A 19,257-nucleotide genomic window follows, 5' to 3' on the forward strand; every position below is an offset into this window, starting at 1 on the left:
TTAATTATTTTCCTGCTGATTCAGAGGGAAGATAGCCAAGCTGTGAATCAGCCCTACCTCTTCTTGCAACACCTATCATTTCCCTAGATCTCCTCTCCAAATCCCAGCCAGGTCTGGCAGTGCTTTGTTAATGAGATCAGTAATTGCAGCATGAGCAGTACAGTTGCAGAGTCAGGAGAGAATTGGAGTAACTCTGCTTTCTTCCATATTGCAAGGAAAATGATAACTGTGAGCTGGATATAATTTTATCCAGAAGATGGATTGATATTTATTTTTTTGCAGGATCAGAAGGTTCCTGGGTTTTTTTTTTTCCATTGCATCCAACAGACTGTGCAACACCAACTCCTTTAAAAAAAAAACACACTTAGAATCCAAAACACAGAACAAGCCCAAATTCCCAGCTCCTGACCACTGTCCAGCAGCCAAGACATGCCTCCTTGTGTGAGTGAAAGTAGATATGACACAGATTTAATGAGGCAGCCACTTCTTGGCATCACCACAGCTCTCCTCAGAAATGGTATCGTTATTCATTTACGTGACTAATGCAGTTGTGTTGTGCAAAAAAATGGGAGAAAGCTATTTGGAGGGCCAAGTAAATAAAGTTTGAAAAAATAAACCCATAGCTAAACCAGTAGGGTTTGCTGAAGTTTAGGCAGGCCTTGGACATATCATAATTTCGGGGGTTGTGGAGAAGCATTTCTGGGAACCCACTGAAAACTTAGGGGGTCTTGTCACTATGTCTGCAACGCTTGAGGCTGCACTGGTGATACAGAGCACCTAAAATTGGAATCATGGAATGATTTGGGTGTAAGGGACCTTCAAGATCATCTAGTTCCAACCCTGCTACCATGGGCAGGGACATGTCCCACTGGACCAGGTTGCTCAGAGTCCCTTCCAACCTGGCCTTGAACAGTGCCAGGGATGGGGCAGCCACACCTTCTATGGGCAAATATTATTGTCATATTTTCCTCAAAACGGAAACATTCCCATTCTCTAAAACTTTGTAAAAGAGGGGAATCGAGGTGTATAAGATGCCACTGGTTTAATTAGCATCCAGATTACTGGTGTGTGAGGGGACTGTCTGCTGGTGAGCGCCAGTCTCATCAGCTGTGCTGGATAATTGCTGCTTTTCCCAGTGCATTTTAAAAAAGCGTATCTGGAGCTTTTAAAATTATGCTTGAGTTCGTTTCTCAGACTGGCAGTAATGAAAAACTACTGGTGTCAGAGATCTCTGAAAAAAGTACATTTGGGAACATCTCCTTCTCCTACATAGTCTTTTTGGCTACAGTACAATATTTTTCCCCTAAAACATAAATCTTGGAGGGGAGGAAGCGGCAGAAGTCAATCACCAGACAAGAAGTGAGGATGATTTCTGAGCAAACGTTGAGTACCCAAGTCAAGGCTCTTGTGAACTCCCAAGCACAGCATCTCAGTCACAGTTCAGGGCCTAGATGAGGGTGTTAAGACTGCCTTTCTCCTGGGGCTCTCACAAAGAATTACATCACTATTGTTTTTCCCCCACAGCCTACCTTTCCAGCCTGTCTGTACTGCAGCAAATAAATCTTGACTGCGCTGATGGTTTTATGTTTGCCTTGTGTTTGAAGCTCAGCCCGGATGAAGCTGAGGGGTGGAGGTGACCTCTCCAATTAATACCCAAGCAATTTCCCCTGAGCTCTGTAATCAGAGACACCTGGGAGCAGGTTTGGGAGTTGGTTTCCTCACCAACTGCAGGAGTCAGCACAAGTGCTAGAGTTGGCTGCACATTGATGGTAGGTCAAGGTTAGGCTGATAAAGAGTACACAGAAGGAAATACCTTACAAGCCTCCAGGACATGTCCTAGAGGTGTTCTGTGCTGAAGAAGAGAAGGTTGTAGAATGAAAATATCTGCCTTGGAAGTGGTGGAGAAATTCACAGGTCTTATGGGGTGATAGTGTTGAAAAACATGAGGGCATGGTTCCTGGTGCAGGGGAAAAAAAGGACTGTTGGAACACATGGCAGTTGTGGCAAAATATCCTCAGACCCTCCGAAACATCCATTTCCTTGAAGTGCAATGGATGTGAGTGGCCAATTCAGGGGTCCTGGAGTATGTTGGAGGTAACTCAGTAAGAAATATATTGCACAAAATTAATAAATTTGTGGAGAAATTTGTCCTTTTAGATCCACTAGTTACTCATCTTACTGTCTTGTCTTGCAGGGAATCATCGGAGTCACATTTGTCATCTTCTGGGAGCTTTGCTCTAATTAGTGGTAGCATGGACTTGGTTAAGGTGTTCCCATGAGGTCCAACATTTGCCTGCTCCTCCTCCCCAGGTATGGCCACTCCAAAAGCCAAGGAGGGCAGTCCAAAAGTAACATTGAAGATCCCTGCCTGGAAGGACCAAGTCTTCTGCTACAGGAACCAGGCAGTGCTTTGATGTATCTACACCTTACAAATGGGCAATATTGCTAGGAACTGGGAAACAAAGGGAAACTCAAAACACAGCAGGGTTTTCCAAAATTTCCTTAGGAAAAGCTAATTCTGCCTTTTTGTGTGTCCTTCAGGAGCAAACCACTGCTTTTGCACAGAGAGCACGTCTGGTAGGAGAGGGAAGATTTTATCAAGCTAAACTAGGTCTCTGTTATACCAGCATAAATCCAAAGTAATTCAAGTGATCCCAGGGATGACTTAGGCTTGTCAAGCCAAGATTTTATATCACAACCTGCTACCTTATCTGCAAGAAGAGTTTTGTGGAAGAGCCTTAATATGCAGCTCTGCTTTGCACAGCTCAGGAGCTTCTGGAATCAGGAGTTTCTATGTCTCTCTGCTGGGAGGGGAAGGCAGAGATGGGGAAAAAAAAGGGTGGCAGAAGGGGAAAAAACCTTCCTTCTTTTTTTTTTTCTTTTTTTTTTTTCTTTTTTTTTTTTTTTTTTTTTTTGTGAATAGGATCAGCAGGCAAATTGCGTGAAAAATGCTTGTCAGGATTGGTTCGAGTCAGCATTTGTTAGGGTGGCTTTTGACCTCTCCTCAACAAAGAGCAGTTGAGAGGACAGTGGTGCCATTTGCTCCTTTCATTCCTCTCCACTCTAGGGAATGTAGGATTGCTGGCAATCTGCTTGTTTTCCAAACAGTCTTGCTTCTCACTGTGGAAAATCCATGTAAAAATCAAGGTCATGGACTGAATATCTATAGCACTGTCTGATCTCAGGGAGAGGTGCACTCCTGCCAAAGCAGCTGAGCCCTGGCCCTCTCCAGGAAGGTGGTCATGGCTGAATGATGACCAAAGTCTTGAAGGGTTTTGTGGCCAGGAATTGTAGAATGGTTTGTGTTGGCAGGGAACTAAATGGCCATTTAGTTCCAAACCCCCTGCTATGGACAGAACACTTTTCACTAGACCAGGTTGCTCCAGGCCCCCATCCAGCCTGGCTATGTACACTTCCAGATGGGATGGAGCAGCAGCAGCTTCTCTGGGAAACTTGAAAGAGTGACAGTGCCTCCACATCCTCACAGGAATGAATTTCTTGCTAATATCTCATCTAAACCTTCCCTGTCACTCTGAAACCATTCTTCCTTGTCCTATCATTCCATGCCCTTGTCAAAAGTCCCTCTCCAGCTCTCTTGTAGCCCCTTTAGGAACTGGAATGTGCTCTAAGGTCTCCCTGGAGCCTTCTGTTCTCCAGGCTGAACAACTCTAACTCTCTCAGCCTGCCTCTGTAACAGAGGTCCTACCCATCCCTGGGTGTGTTCAAGGGCAGGTTGTATGGGGCTTGGAGCAACCTGGTCTAGCAAAAGATGTTCCTGTCCACAGCAAGGGGGCTGTTATTAGGTGATCTGCAAGGTTCCTTCCAACCCAAACCATTCTGTGGTTCTGTGAAGCACTCGTGTAGGAGATAAGAGCAATGCAGAGTGGGAAAGGAGTAAGTCCAGCTCGCCTCTGATTATGCAGTGCTGAGCAAAAGGCTGCTCACATGGCCATGGGACTGGGGACCTCAGCCCCACTTCCCATGTTTCTGTCTCCTGGTGTCCCTAAGGAGAAGGATTCAAGGAGGATTCCGGATAGAGAAGAATAAATGCTTAAGCAGCCGGGTGCTGCCAGAGCTCGGTTTGTGATACCCGAGTTACCCTCTACAGATACAATCCCAGATGACCTTTTCTCTGCTGATTTACCTAGCTAGATTTTCAGGGAAAGGCCAGTCTCAGTATCTCTCAGGGCCACAGCTCCCACCCTGATCTCAGGTGCAGCATCACCCCTCTCCTCCAGTACAAACCTCAGTGCCATGGTTTCATTCCTCTAATCAAGGAGCTTCTTGCTGTTTGCCTTCCATGTTGCTTTACTAGCAGACAGCCCATTAGAGAGCTGCTTGATTTGTGACTGTGCAGAAGTGAGTGCTGATAAAGACAATTAATTAATGGTATGGATTTCCCAGCAGAGTTCTCAATTAGTTTGAGCTGTTTGCCAACCGGCTGCAGTGCGTGTGCACCCCGAACCGTGGCCAGTGTGTTCAGTGAGGCAGAGGGTGGGCTTCATCAGGCCTTATGGTTTGCACCTTGCATTATTTTCCTGTTAGTTTTGCAATTTCATTACAAATTCATTCTGCAGTATACAGAAACTGGGAAAAAAGGGGATCTTTTCACAATGAATGGTTACAATACGGATCTTTGGGTAGAGATGTCATTGGTGCCATTAAACACTTGGCTGTGGTGCTCATGCTGCTCTCCTGGGGATGGTCGTGCAACAAGGTACAAAGTGAGGATCCTCAGGCTGCCAGTGACCCCAGGCTATTCCTACCCAGTTTATGAACTGAATATCCTCCTTCAACTGGTCATAGACTTACTTAAGTTGGGAAAGTGCTCTAAGGTCACCGAGCCCAGCCATTAACCCAGCATTGCCAGTCCACTAAATCATGTCCCTGGCAGTGCACGGCAGAGGAGAGTGGAAAGGGAGGAGAGGCCTGGCTCTAGGCAGGCTTAAACTAGGAGGAAAAGGGTATTATGAGGTCTCATAGCAGCAAGAAGATGCTGATGAAGTTCAAGTGGAAAATGAATTAAAAATATTAGCAGAATGGAAATTCAGCTTCTGAACTGTCTGCCAAGAGAGGTGGCAAAACCTCAGGCAAGGGCCTTTCTCTATGAGTGACCAAAATTATCCCCAAGTATCTCAGGTGTCCTCTGAGACCTCCCCGCTGCTAAGCAGCACTCCAGCCTCTGGCACAGTTATTTTGTGGAAGGAGCATTGGAAGGAGTTCAGCCCTGAGACAGGCTTTGAAAGGGGGAAGTCCCCAACCCATGCCCTGTGGGGCTCCGCAGGGTCTTGCTGAACATCTCAACTGCCTTTCAACAGCCTCAGCTTCTCCGTCGTGGTCAAGGGCAGCATTTGGCTTCTCATCCAAGAGCTGCTTCTGCCAAAAATACAGGAGCTGCTACAGTGTGCCTTTTTGTTACAACTGCTGGTCCTTTGGTCATGATGCCCCCATAAATAAAAGAGCTAATTAATGCCCATCTCCTCCCACTGGTGATTGACTATGACCTTGAGTGACCTTGCTTAATTTAACTTTCTCAACCAGCTATTTTTGACAGCGAATAATTTAACATCCTTGTGACCCCAGTCTTGCATCTCTCCTGCCAACTGGCTCTGCAGTTTAAATGAACAGCAATAAATAAATACATATCTGCAGAGGGACCTAAATGACTCCCATTACTGGAGCATCTGAAGGCCTGCTTAAATAAATCAAGTGAGTAGGAGATTATGCTGCAATCATGTGGAGAGGGAAAGGAGAGAATACATTACTGGCATTCCAGAGGCTGCAACTCAGGGTGAAAAACTTTGCAGAATTCAGAACAATGACGTTTAATTCAAGTGCAGATGGAAAACCAGAGGCTCATTTTGTGATGTCTTCGAAGAGGAGCAGCAGATTGCAACCTGATGGGATCACCAGTGCTTAGAACTCTCACCAGGCAGCTGCTGCCTTGGGGTTGGGGCTGTTGGAGGTTGCTCCCTGTATCTCCATGGCATGGAATCGAGGATACAGGCACCAACCCCTCACCTGCAGTCATCATCTCACTTTTCTCACCCAAACATGGCCTCAGGAGGGGAAAGCTGGCCTTGTTCGAGCAGGGATGGCAGGATTGAGCGGTTCTTCAACTCCCACTGCTTTGGGCAGGCAGACACTCACTTCGAACCATCCCAGGATTAAATCTCACCTTGGGGTGAGAAGGTGTTGAAGGAACAAATATTCCTGGTAGGAAGGAAAACCTCACTAAATCATCTGCTTTGAAATCCGAGTGAATAATGAAGTTTTATTTGTTGGAGGAAACATCAGCTGCAGCTTTCCTCATCCACTTTGCCTTTTACCTTACTCCTACTTATTTTTGGGGTCTGATTTTAAAGCATCGTTATTTCCTCCTTTCCCCTGCACAGCCTTCATGTCAGCCCTGTCACTGTGGTTTCATTTGCATGACACTGAGGAGACGGGAAGTGTCGTGATAAATTGTATTTACATCATTTTCCTGCCCCCCGCCGAGGCTGAAATCGAAAATGCAACTAAGGTAATCAGGAAGATCTGAGCCTGTCACGAGTGCAGGCTGGGGCTCCACGTCCCTGTGGGGCATGAGGAACCTCTGGGGACCCACTTGCTGCTTGAATGCACTGGAAGAGCTTTTCCCTAATGTTTTCCAGCTTTTCCCTAGTGCTTTCCAGCCTGCTAACAAAATAAAAGCCAGGCTCCTGCTGTTGGTTTGTCTCAAGGGTGAGTCCTTTTTCTCTTCTCATTTTTTCCTCTTTTTAATCCTTTCATCCAGCTCTGCACAGAATCGCCCACCACCCCTGTGGGTGACAAATGCCACCCTGTGCCCCTCTGTCCCCACGTCCCCAGCAGTGACATCCTCCCCCCAGCAGCTCCGGGGTCAAATTGGTGAAACAGCTTGGTAGGAAATTACTTTTTATTACAGCAAGCTCACAGTGGCCAACTGGGCAAGAGGTACCTCTACTGGTGAGAGGCAGGATGGATGACCACATTAATTAATTTACAAAGACGGAGTGTCTCTCAATTAAAACACGTCACAAATCAAAAGAGGCTCTATGCTCTCCTTGCCCTCCCAGGGGGCAGCAGCAGCACCATCCCTCCCTGCCCTAGTCTGCCTGGCAGCTGGTTTTAAGGCTATTAAGGGGATTCTGGGGTTGGAGACCTCTTTAGGCTCTACTCTTCTCCCTTAAAAATCTTCAGAGACTGAGGGTTTGTCTTTCATTTTGGTCTTTGTCTTTTGCTGCTGGAGTTTTCCACCTTGGAGGGGTGATGGTTCAGCACTGCACATGGACAGGCTGGAGACCTAAATTTAGCAGGGGTTAGGGCTATTTTCTTGGGTGATTTTGATGAGGGGAGAGAATAGAGGTGTATGAAACACCTGGTTTTGAGCAGCCCTGAGATCTGTGGGGGAGAGGGGGAAACAAGCAAAGAGAAGGAAAATGTTAGAAAACAGCTTTTGCTGCCAAACAAAGCCTTCGTGGAACTACAAATTTTTGGCTTTCCTGTTAATTTAACTAATAAATGCATTAAAATAAATGAAGCACAAATATTGCATGAATTGAATAAGTAATGAAATTACAAAACTAACTGGAAAATACCTTAATATGAAAAGTGCAGGAGGGTTTTGGATAATGAGAAACAGGAGGAAATGGCTGGTCCTAGAGGAGGTGAATCACTCATGTGATTCGTGGTGACCACGTACAGCTGCAGGTGACACCTCGATGGGAACAGAAGCCTGTGCCAGGCCAGTGCTGCTCTGGGCACAGCCTCCTTTCTAATTTTATCACCAAAATTTCACTGCATTACTGCTAATGTGGCAAGCAGATGTCCTTAGGCACTCACACTGTCGCTGGCAGGCAGCAGCTAACCCTTAGCCCTGTTTCTTTGTTGTTTAGAAGAGTCTGATCACCCGTGATTTTAAATGTGAGAAGTTTATTCTTGTCACTTCCAAATGTTTTCTTTAATTGTTCTTCCCTTGCCATCTATTTTTGGCTTAAATTAAGATCAGCCATGAACACTACCAATAAAGCTCGTGTGTCAAGTCAGCGCATCAGATCAGAGCTGCCCCTGACAGAGGGTCTGTAAAACCTCACTGGTTCCTTCCCATCAAGGGGGATGCACTTTTGTGTGGCTCTTGTTTGGCTTTCCCCTCTCGAATGTCTTTTTGTGAGCTGGGAAAGCTTTCCATGAGTCTGGACATCATGGTCCCATCACCAGCCCCACAATGCCTGTTGTGCATCGACCTCCATGGATGTGCAGGTGGGCCAAGTGCATGCCCAGCCTTTGATTCTCCCCTTCCCAGTGCCTCAGCTTCCCTCTTACAAAAGAGAAAAGGGAATTAACTTTGGTCTTGGGCTGGAAAACATATCTCAACCTCTTGGATCACGCCCCATGCTATTCCTCACAGGGGATGTGCTCTTTGCACCCAGATCCTGCAACCCCTGCTGACTCTTCCCTGCACCCTCCATGGGTTATGTCCCAATGCGTGCCAGCTCCCTGGGGTCGAGGTGGCCCAGCTGGTGGTGGTGCATGGTGCTGCAGTTTGTTCAGTTCTCAGTGCCACGGCCAGGTCCCAGGCAGTGCCAGTGGGACCTTGTCCTATTACCTGGTGCCAGAGCAATGCTGGGCCAAGTGCCAGTGGCTGGAAGGTCCCAGTGGCTACTGCCAGTGTCCAGCTGTGCAGGTGCCAGTTCCCAGTTCCAGTTCCCAGCTGGTGCTGCTGGTGTCAGGGTAGCCCAGATCCCCATTCCTGTTCCCTACCCAGAATGGTGCCAGCTCCTGTTCCCGCTGCTGGGCCCATTTTGTGGATGATCCCAGGTCTTGGTGCCCGGGCCGTGCTGGACCCGGATCCCGGTTCCCAGCAGGGTTCCCAGCTCACCAGACCGGTGCCCAGCTCCTGGAGCAGCGCCAGCTGGCGCCGTTCCCATCTCCCACTACCGGCTGGTGCCAGTCCCCATTCCCAGGAGCGACCACAGTTCCCAGCAGTGGCAGTGCCGCTTTCCGGTGCCGGTTCCCATTCCTGGTGAGAGTCCCCGGTGCCGCTTCGCTGTCCAGTTCCCGATCCCGTTCCCGTTCCCGGTTCCCAGTGCCGGTTCCCATTCCCGCTCTCCGTGCCGATCCCCATTCCCGGTGCCGGCGCTGGTTCCCGGAGCCACTCGCGGTACCGCTGGCGGGTTCCGTGCCGTGTGCCCGGTGCCGGTGCCGGTTCCGTCCGTGCTCGGTGCAGGCGCAGGCGCGGTCCCTGCCCGCCCGTCGGGGCGGTGCTTGCGGGAGCGAAGCGCTGCGGGCAGCGGCGCGCCCGGAGCGGCGGCACCGGCACCGGCACCGGCCCCAGCCCCAGCCCCGGGCAGGTAAGGCGACCCCCGGCCCCGGGAGGGGTGGCTGGTCCCTGCAGCCCCGCCGCTGCTCCTTCCGCGGGGGGACGGCTCCGCGCCCCGCCCGGGGGTCCCGCCGCGTCCTCGGGGGATGCTCGGCGGCACCTGTGGCTTTGGGAGCCGGGCAGCAGCTGCGTTCCGGGGTGGGAGGCAGCGTGTGTGTGTGCGAGCGTGTGTGTGCGTAAAGGGGTTTTGGGGAAAAACAAAAAAAGCCCGAAGCAGGCACCCTCCTCCTCCCCTGCGCGGAGCTCGCTGCTGCCCTTGCCTTCCCCAAGCGCTGGTGTGAGCGCACGGGTTTGGGGTTGCTGGAAGTCGGGGTGCTCGGCGTGATGCACAGGAAAGTTGCATCCCGGATGGCTTAAACCCCACAGCTGCCCTTCAGTTCAGCTTGTGGAACCAGGGTGGACAGAAACTTTGAGCACCGAGGCCTCGGCGCTGGCTGGAGAGCAGGATTTCTGCGTTTAGAAAAAATCCTGTGGTTTCAGTATTGTTCTTTGTTCCGTTTTTTTGGGACAACCGCAGGGGCTGTTAGAAAGTCTCCTGGGAAGTTAAGGCGAGAGAGATCTGCTCTCGAGAAAGGCTAACTGGCTGCTGGGGTGCACGAGACTGATGGGGTTTCCCAGCAGAGATATGAATCCGGATTTGCCAAATCCCATCCTTTTCTCCCTTCTCTGAAAAAATTTATTTTGAGCTTGACACACCAGCCTGGTGCTTTCTAGCAGAGGGTGTCCCATTGGTTATGGCTCTGGTCTTCTATCCCCCACCTCCGGCTCTGGTGTCTGCAGGTGAGCATGGGCTGCACGCCTGGCTCTGCAGATCCACCCTGTGTCATGCTTGGATATGTTACCAGTTATTTATCACCAGTTTCCATTTCTGCCTGGATGCTGTGTTAGCTCTGAGCGTGGTGAGGAGTGCAGCCGCGGCAAATGGAGCTGGAAGCAGAGCAGCGAGCTCAGTGTGTGGCACAGAATGCTCTTAAATCCTCAGCTGCTTGTCTTCTGCATCCAGCAGGGACCATGCTGCAGGCTCTCCCCTGGGCACCTTTTATCTGCATCCCATCTCTTATCTTCGAGGGATCCTCCTGCCAGGGTCAGCCTGGGTTCCAAGCGTCCTGTACTGGTGTTATACTGGAGGGAAGGCAGCACAGGCTGCCTGCAGCTGCATCTCTCACCCCTTGCTCTGCACATGGATAATGGATAGCACAAGGTGCAGGGAGCCTGGCTGGCCCTGCTGCTTAGGGTAGCAGGGAATTGAGGAGGAACAGATTTTGGGATACAGGTGAGAGTAGGTATCACCTGTTAGCAGCATCCTTGGGGCAGCAAGGACTAGGGCAGGGGAAAAGCAGCAGAGTCAGGCATGGATGGAGATGCAGAGCCTGATCCAAGTGCTCACCACTTAGCTCCTGCTTGGTACAACATTTTGTTACAGCCACATCTGTCCTGATGGGATTCTATTTCCCCCTGCCCTTCCCAGGAACACCAGCTGCCTCCTACTTATTTAAGCAATTGTTTCATGTGAATCAGCTGGGGCGCAGCCCCAGCCCATGACCCAGGCAGTGGGGTTGTAAAACCCAAGAGGGAGTGAGGGATGCTCTTTCAGAAACCCTTTCTCTATGCTTAGGAGTGGGATGTGAGCTCTAAACCCCTCCTGCAATGGGTGCATGTGCACAGGTGCTGCTGCATGCATGGGAGCTGGCTCGCTCCAGGCCTGTGCTTGCCAGCAGCCATGTGCCAGAAGTGGTTGGGAAAAACTTTCTTGCTGGCACCAGAATTAAGGATCAAGTCATGAGCGAAAGGAAAAGCAAGTTTTGAGGAAGCCAGCAGGGCTTGCTCTAGCAGGCCCTGCTCAGAGTAGAAATCAAGAGCCTTTGTCATGTTGTAAGGACACCATGGTGACACGCAGGAGGAATAATGCCATCTGCAAAGCAGTGACACATGAAATAGGGGCAAAGTGACATGACCAAGGCACTCAGGAGCTTTGTGGCAGACTCAAGTCCACCCTGCTCCCTGCCATCAGCACCCCAGTCCTTGTATGAAATGACTTAGGTGTGGCTTTGACACAGCCACCACCCCAGAAAAATCCCTGCCCAGCTGCTGTGTCCACCATGGCATTTTCTGTTCAAGGAAGATTTCAGCTGGTGAGGGACTACTGTGGGTATTCTCAAGCCTCTGAGGTGGAGGGAGATGGAAACCCAGAACTATCACTGAAGGGACAGGTCAGTACCTGTAGCTGTGCTCTCATTTTTAGGGAAAGGAGATGCTCCAGGTCTCCTTTACCTGGATGTGCCAGCAGTTGACACGGTGCATGTGGGAGTATGTCAGTGGAGAAGATTTCTGCCGGGGGTGGGGCTGGGGGAGGTGGCAAAGGGCACTGCTGGACAGATTAAGCCCACGCAGCAGAGCTTAAATCTGCTTAAAGCCTTTAAGGGAGGATCTGAGCTCATTCTCATTTTTTATGCTGAGATTTGCCTGCGAAATCAAGCTGAGAGGTGGATGAGGTGCTCATCCATAGGGAACAGCTGAGCTCGAGGAGGGGGTTCAGGCTGTGGGGATGTGCCCTAAGTTGTATACCAGCCTGTACAGTGGGGCACGCTATGTCTGGACTTCGTGCTATGTTTAGAGATTGAATCACGTTGGGATAGCTGAGACGGGGGCTCAGGACTGTTTTGGTCCTGGATGCCCCCAGGAGTGTTGCAAAAAGGCGAAGGGAAACAGGCAAAGGGTGTCTGTGGGACATGGGTACAGAAGAGTTAACGTGGAAGGACCAGGCGTTTCGATCTGGTGCTTGAGAGGGATTAACTCAGCCTGGAGCAGGTGCAGGGAAAAGGGCTCTGAAGCTGCTCAGAGGGATGGAGAGCTATTATACCAGGCTATAAAAGCCCAGTGAAACAAAGGCAGGGAGGGGATGTGCTTGGTGACTCCAAATACATCCAAAGGGTGAACTCCAGGCAGGCAGAAGAGCGATCTAAACTGGGGGCAGTGTTGGTGCTGGGGTGTGAATTCATTCAGTTCAGTTTAGGAGGCTTATCCAGAGGCTCCTGTAACTGTGTCACATCAGAGGAGAGTAGGAGAGTGTGAATTAGAGCACATCACCTCTCTTGCAAGGTACCTGGCTGTGATATAAGGAGGTCTTAGCATCTGTCAGTGTAGGAGGCTGGGACTCTGTGGTCCAGACACCCTGTCCTGGTGTCTCCTTTGGGAAGGGCTGTGTTATCCCAGCAGGCTTCACCATCTTTCTAATGTGGGACCAGACCAGCAGATGAAGCCCAGCTGAGATAATTTTTTGTCTTTGACTATACTTCAAAAAAAAATGAATCCATCTCTCCCTTTCCTAGTTGCTGCGTGGATTAATAACAAAGCATCCATGTTAAAGAAGCATTCTTTAAAGAACACTTTGCCTCTGATCCCAAGGGGTGATTTAGACAGCATTCCTGCTGGGGTATGATGAGACAAAGAACCGGTGCATCCTTTAAATCTGCTCACGCTTGTGCATTGATTATTGGATGGTTTTGGCTGTCCAGAGATGCCAAGATTCTTCTCCTAATGCCTTCTCCAAGCAGGGCAGCATCAGGTTAATACAGAGAGAAGGAGAAGGATGCAGCTGTGCCTTGAAGGCTGGGATCAGGCGCTCTCTCTCTTTCTCCTCACTAATCTCCAGACGTGTCGAGTCCTTTCTCTGCAGATGTCCAGAGGTGAAACCCCTTCCACTGAGAAGCCTCCTCAGCTCACACAGAGGTGTTTGTTGTGCTCTGCTCGTGCCGTGGTGGTGCAGGGCACATTTGGGCACCATTTACTTACTTATGTCTCCATGTCTTCACCTTCCCCTGCTCTTCTGTGGGGCACAAAGCCTCGACAGTGCTGATCTGCTCTGGGCCAGAGGGTGCTCCTGCATCCCCCAGCCCCCGGGCAGAGTCACGGGTGGGGAGTGAGGGGCGGTGATTGCTCCGGCTCTGCTCACTTCCAGCTGATTACCCAGGGAGAAAGGGCCAGGCTCTGGGCACTGCAGAAAATGGACACAGACCCAGTGGCTTCATGGAAGCGGGTCGAGCATCTGTCTGGCTGCATTAACCCTTTGCCTGCTCTGAGCTCTCCCTTTCACACCATGGAGACTTTTCATCCATAGCTTATTCCTACTAAATTGGCTTGCACTGTAGGAGGCACCCCTTCAACATAGGGGTGACTTCTTGATGTCATGGAGGGAAATAGGAATGGTTGCGGCTGAGTTTTTCACCCTCTCTGGGGAAAAATTCTTTCTGCTCCACTCTGTGGCCAAGGAGACTTCAGAGTTTTTGCCTTTCTGCATGATGCATTGGCTTTTCAGCCAATACTGCAGATCCTCATGCTTTGGGGATCTTCCTGGACTGGAGATGTGACAGATGATACCCCTGCAAAGCCGTGCTGGGAGCCCGCGGGGTTTGCAGCATCTAGGTCAGAGACTGGCTCCTTTGGGCCTGGTCCAGCCCTTCAGAGGGGCTGGACTGTGCTCCTCAGCCCCTGCCTGCAGCTTTTGTGTCCCAGTTCAATAACACTTTGATGCATTTTGCCTTAAAATACTCCTCTGGCAGAGAAAAGCTCTCCCCGCCCCTTGGTTTGCCCTTGTGCAGAAATGTCCAGTTTTAGTCCTTCCACCATCCATCTGAGCATCAGCTCTGTTCCCTCCTGTCCTGTGACTTCCATCCATTGGGAACGAAGGTTAAAGGGACTGTAAAGCATCCCAACCACCTTGAGTCTGCCCCATGCTGGGAGGCTGGGAATCTTTATGTGAAGCTCTGAAAAGCTTTGTGGGAGAGGGCTCCTTCTCCATACCATGCAGGGACTTTCTCAGCTTGTCATGGCCCCCAGCAGAAGACAGATGTGTTGGAAAGACACCAGAAGAGGCCATGAGGATGGTCAGAGGGCTGGAGCACCTCCACTATGAAAACAGGCTGAGGAAGCTGGAATTATTCAGCCTGGAGAAGAGAAGGCTTCAAGTAGACCTTGGAGCACATTCCAGAACATAAGGGGGCTCCAAGAGAGCTGAGACATTTTACGAGGGCATGGAGAACTAGGACAAGGGGGAGTGGCTTCAAACTGACAGAGGGCAGCTTTAGATTAGATGGTAGGAAGAAATTCTTTCCTGTGAGGATGTTGAGGCACAGGTTGCCCAGAAAAGCTGTGAAAAGGATACCCCATCCTCAGTAGAGTTCAAGGCCAGGCTTGATGGGGCTTTGAACAACCTGGTCTGGTGAAGGATATCTCATGGCAGAAGGGCTGGAACTAGATCATCTGTAAGGTCTTTTCCAACCCAAACCAGTCTATGGTTCCATGATTCTATGAGATTTTCTGGCTGCAGCTCACCCTTACATGAGGGAGACTGCAGCCCTGGTGAATTCCTTCAAGGTTTATCCTGTAACCTGGACACAGCTATCAAACCAGGCTGTGGCAGACCAGGGCAGGGCCATGCTTTTACCATCAGGAAAGGTACACAGACCATTGCTTCCTGTGTAGCTGCAGCATGACAGGCAGCAACAGCTCTCTCTGAGCCCTGGGTGAAAAGGGCAATGCTCCAGCTCTGCTCCTGCATTACCTTCCCTTAAACCATGATGCACTGTGCTTTTGTGGTTGTTGCTGCAGTGTTTTTGTTACATCTCCAAGTAATCCATACAGCAATTTCTCTGGGTGATAAAAGGCATCCCTCCCTTGCAGTGAGCGCCCTCCGTCCCAGTTTTCATCATTCCCACTGGTTTGACTCCCCTGGCTCCAGGGTGCAGCATGCAGGTGGCTCTGGTTGACTCCATCCCTTCACAGCCCCTCCTGGGCTGTTCCACCATTTCCTCCAGTCCTGAATAGAGGTGAAGGATGCATGTCTGTTTGTCTCTCAGGATTTGGGGTTCATTTGCTTTATTTTTTCTGAGGCACACCCTGGTAATCAAAAGCTTCCTATGAAGTGTTTGCAGGCTCGTTGCTCCCAAATCCTTGAAGAGCTGGTCCTACAAGTTGTTTGAGCATGTGTAAATACTATGAGGATTGCTTAAGGGTGATTAAGGGAGGTGATTTCTCTGCTGAGCAAGGGGAAGCCTTGAATTGATAAAAGCTGAAGCTGCAAGCTCTACTTTTCCAGAGCCAGACCACCACTGCTGCATGAGTGCAGGATGGGGATGGTGGCCGCTGGCTGCCTGCCCAGCAAGGGTTGCCTTTGGATCCTGCCAGGTCTTCATGCAGGAGCAGGAGAGTGGTTATTTATTGCATCTAACACGGGACTGTGTCAGGTTCCTGTCCCATGCAGGGGAGTGAAACTCCTCCCTGTGTCACGGGGTACATCTCATACATCTCTGCGAGTCGCTGCTCCAGCTCAGGGCTGCTGGCAGTATGAGAGTGTCTAAGGAGATACAGAGCAGGGACTTGTGGCAGGGTGATGTCTGGGAGAGGAGGAGAGGGCTTAATCCTGATCCCAGAGTGCTGTGCTCAGCCCTCACTCTCCTGCTTGCTGCTCAGTGTGGGTTAGGAACATGCTCTGAGCCACCTTCCGAAGCCAAGCCAGGCCGTGCAGAGAGCCCAGACAGACATCCAGCAGTGATGGGCATTTTTGTTTGGGTGGGAGCAGGGTGATGGATCTGGCTGGCAGCCATGGTAGCAGGAGCAAGCACCAGCCATGCTGGGCTGCAGCAAAGCAATAGGTCTTCATAAGAGGAGAAATCCTCATCTGAAAAGTGAGAGGTGTACCTGTCCATGGCAGGAGGTGTTGGATTTCATGACCTTTAAGATGTCTTCCCACCCAAACCATTCCATTACTCTGTGATCTGGAACACTGAGTGGAGAAAACGTGCAGTGCTCAGCATTGTGACCTGTATCCATCTCCCTGGAGGAGGAGGAAAGTTTATGTCCAGTCCCTGCCTGGAGAAAGCAGCAGCCTTTCTGCTCCAAAGGTTGTACGGCAAACTCCTACCTGTGTTTTTAGAGAAGGGCAGCACTGCTGAAATGAAGGAATAATGGGGGGTGGGGGGGAAGCTGGCTGGAGCATCCAAGGCAGAAACCATTTAAAGAGCTCAAATTAAGACAATGAGAACTTAAATTCAGACCTTTCAGCTTGTAAGAACTGAGTGGATCCAGTAACAAGGATTTCTAAAAAATCTCACAGATTTGAGGTGGTCCAATCTGCCTAAGAGAGGCCTGTTAAAAGCACTAGCACTATCAGTTGCTGCAAGCCTTTAAATATGATTGTTAGGATGCTTTAGAATAGTCACAGAAAGAAAAACTCATTTAAGACAGAGAGGAAAAAGGAGGGGAAAAGGAGGTAAATTTAAGTTAATTTAAAACTAGCAGATCTAGCTGGGCGATCCTGAAAGTTTTACAGACAAGGAGAGTGTTCTTATCAGTCAGTACCCAGGTGTGGTCTGATATTTGCTGTTGTGGAATTTATAGGATGTGGGTTTCGGGAAGTGACTGGCAAGGGGGTTGAGGGCCTGTCAAAGAGAAAACTGAACATGGAGGCCCCAGGCCAGAAGTGGACCAGAGGGCCTTGGTGCTCTTACTCAGGTTTGGGTCAGGCAACGAGAAAATCCTAACAGGGTTTATTAGCAGAAGCTGGGAGTCTTGGCAGAGGTTTGAGACCTAACTTGAGGCCAGCAGCTGTAGGGCTGAGGTAAAGCCTGTGGTGTGGAGCCTGTTATCAGAAGCAGAGGGATGCCCCCATCAGCTGGAATGGCAGGAGGTGATTCTGTCCTGCTTCAAGTGGAGCAGGTCAAGGGATACATTTCTGGAATGGTTAGTAGCCTCTCAAGAGGAGACCTGAAGGACTTGGTTGTACCTCCAGGCCTCAGCTGGGACAGTTTTGGGCTCTGCCTGCAGCAAGGGATGAAGGCGATGGAGAGACCCATTGCCTTAGGGACAGTGTTGTCACAGAGTCACAGAATGGTTTGGGTTGAAAGAGTCCTGGAAGACCATCTCATTCCAGCACTCTGCCATGAGTAGGGACACGTCCCACTTGACCAGCTGGCTCAAAGCCCCATCCATCCTCACCTTGAATGCTCCCAGAGAGAGACAGGGCGTGCTATGAAGTGATCAGGGCTGAAGCTGCAGGCAGGATGCTCTGAATCAGCCAGAAGGACAAACATCACAGCTAGCCGGGAAGGGATGATCTTGAAGGGCCCAGCTGCCTCTCCTCACTCTCCTGGAGAGTAGCTGCAGCCCCGTTATCTCCTCTGCTCCTCGCGTGCGTCTGCGTGTCGCTTGAAGTTCAATTGCTTTAATCATCCCAGAGGCTGCGGAAGCTTTTGAGAGCAGAGCATTTGCATGGAGACGTGCTGCATTTTATCTGCACTAATGATGAGTTTCCTGAATGAATTTTCCAGCTCCTCAGTCTCTCAGATAAGCACCCCTGTGACCCATAATGCCCAAGAAGAAAAGACCTGTAATGCCCTACGTCAAGCAATGCCCTGTGACTCTTCTGTCCTTCCCTCTGTCCACCTCAGAAAGGCACAGGCCTGCCTTCAGACCATAATTTTTTTGCCCAGCTGGCAAGAAAACCTGTGTGAGTGTATTAATGTGGTGCAAGGCTTCCAGCGGAGTCAGTGTGACTGGATTTAAAAGGAGCTGGTCTAGTTGTTCAATTTGAAACACTGAATAAATAATAAAAACACATTCTCAGCCCAATCCTACAAAGATAGCATCCTCTCCTCTCCTGTCCTGGTGATCAAAATAGATGCTGGGAAGGGCACAGCAGCTCTGTAACTTCATGGGGGTTTGGTTTGTGTTCAGCATGATCCTCATGTGGGATGACAGCCCTCCTGGGCTGAGTAGGAGCCATGTGGCTGGATGATCATGGGGGCAGGTGGCTCGATTCTGTATCTGTGAGTCTGCTCTTCCTTGGTTGTATTTTTCCAGTGCCTGAAAACCTGCTCTGCATGAGCAGTGTCATGTGCTGGAGAAGGTTCCTGCCTTCTCCTGCACAAAGGTGTTTTTTTGGAAGCTACACTGGCTGCTGAGTGAGCTTGGGAGTGCTCTGGTGTTGCTGGTGCTCTGTGCTGCTCCTTACAATTATTAACCAGGGTCAGGGTGTGCTGAGGCGTGAGGGGTTAGTGAAGTCATGGCTGTCTCCAGGGACTTGGCATTGGTAAAGCCCATGAATTCACCTTTTGTTACTTGTCCTGCAACTCCTGGTGATCTCCAAAGGTTTTTAACCCTGCTGTGGCTTGGGAAACAAGCCTAATATAACACAGCCAGTAATGCTGGCTCAGGGATCAAACAGCATGTTGGGAGGTACCCAAAATTTACCTTCTGTGTTCTCCCCAAACCAGGACTGGATTGGTGTGAGCTGGACCTGAGTGGTGAATATATTCAGCACATCTCTGCTTTCCCCCAGCCAAGGCTGGCACCCCCTGCCTGGTGGCATGTTACTGCCTTGCTCTTTACACTGCTTTTGGGTCTGTCTTTCTGCCACCACCTTTTGCTGTTGTTCCATTCCTGTCCTGCTATTCCTGCATCCCTCTGGCCTCCTGCATTCTCTAATCCAGTGATCCAGCAAAGCCACCAGCTTTGCTTTGAGCTTGTTACTCCTTCCTCTGCCAGGATGCCTTCAGACATGTGTCCTGGTCCCTTCTCATCTTCGAGCCTGTGCTGAGGGAAGGGCCAGTCTGGCTGGTGCCACAAGCCCGATTTGTGTGCAAAGCTGTGACCAGGCAGAGCTCGAGCTAGCACAGGGTTATGAGAGTGTTCCCAGTGTGGGGCTGCCTTTTCTTCTGCAGCTCCAACATCTGACTGTGTTTGCAAGCGGTGACTCATGGCTGCAAGGAATGAGGAACTCCCCAGTCAAAGGCCTCTGTCCCAGTGTGAGTCATCCAAGCAGAAGGGGAGCTCCTGGTCAGCACACCCGGCTGGCTCCTGGAGGAGATGGGTGTTCAAGGATG

The 19,257-nt window shown here is 50.2% G+C and overlaps 1 protein-coding gene across 3 annotated transcripts in view; it reads left to right on the forward strand.

Moving 5' to 3' along the window:
- The first annotated feature begins 6,922 nt into the window (after positions 1-6,922).
- Positions 6,923-19,257, forward strand: part of CAPN5 (calpain 5) — a 54,882-nt gene continuing 42,547 nt past the window's right edge. The window contains exon 1 of one of the 3 annotated variants that reach the window (XM_063394349.1): positions 6,923-9,022. The gene's annotated coding sequence lies outside the window, so the exon portion shown is untranslated. Of the gene's footprint in view, positions 9,351-11,566; positions 11,590-19,257 lie in introns of those variants that run through there. The other 2 variants (XM_063394348.1, XM_063394350.1) reach the window with 2 other exon arrangements.

This window comes from Prinia subflava, chromosome 3 (genome assembly GCF_021018805.1).
Source record: "Prinia subflava isolate CZ2003 ecotype Zambia chromosome 3, Cam_Psub_1.2, whole genome shotgun sequence".
NCBI lineage: Eukaryota > Metazoa > Chordata > Aves > Passeriformes > Cisticolidae > Prinia > Prinia subflava.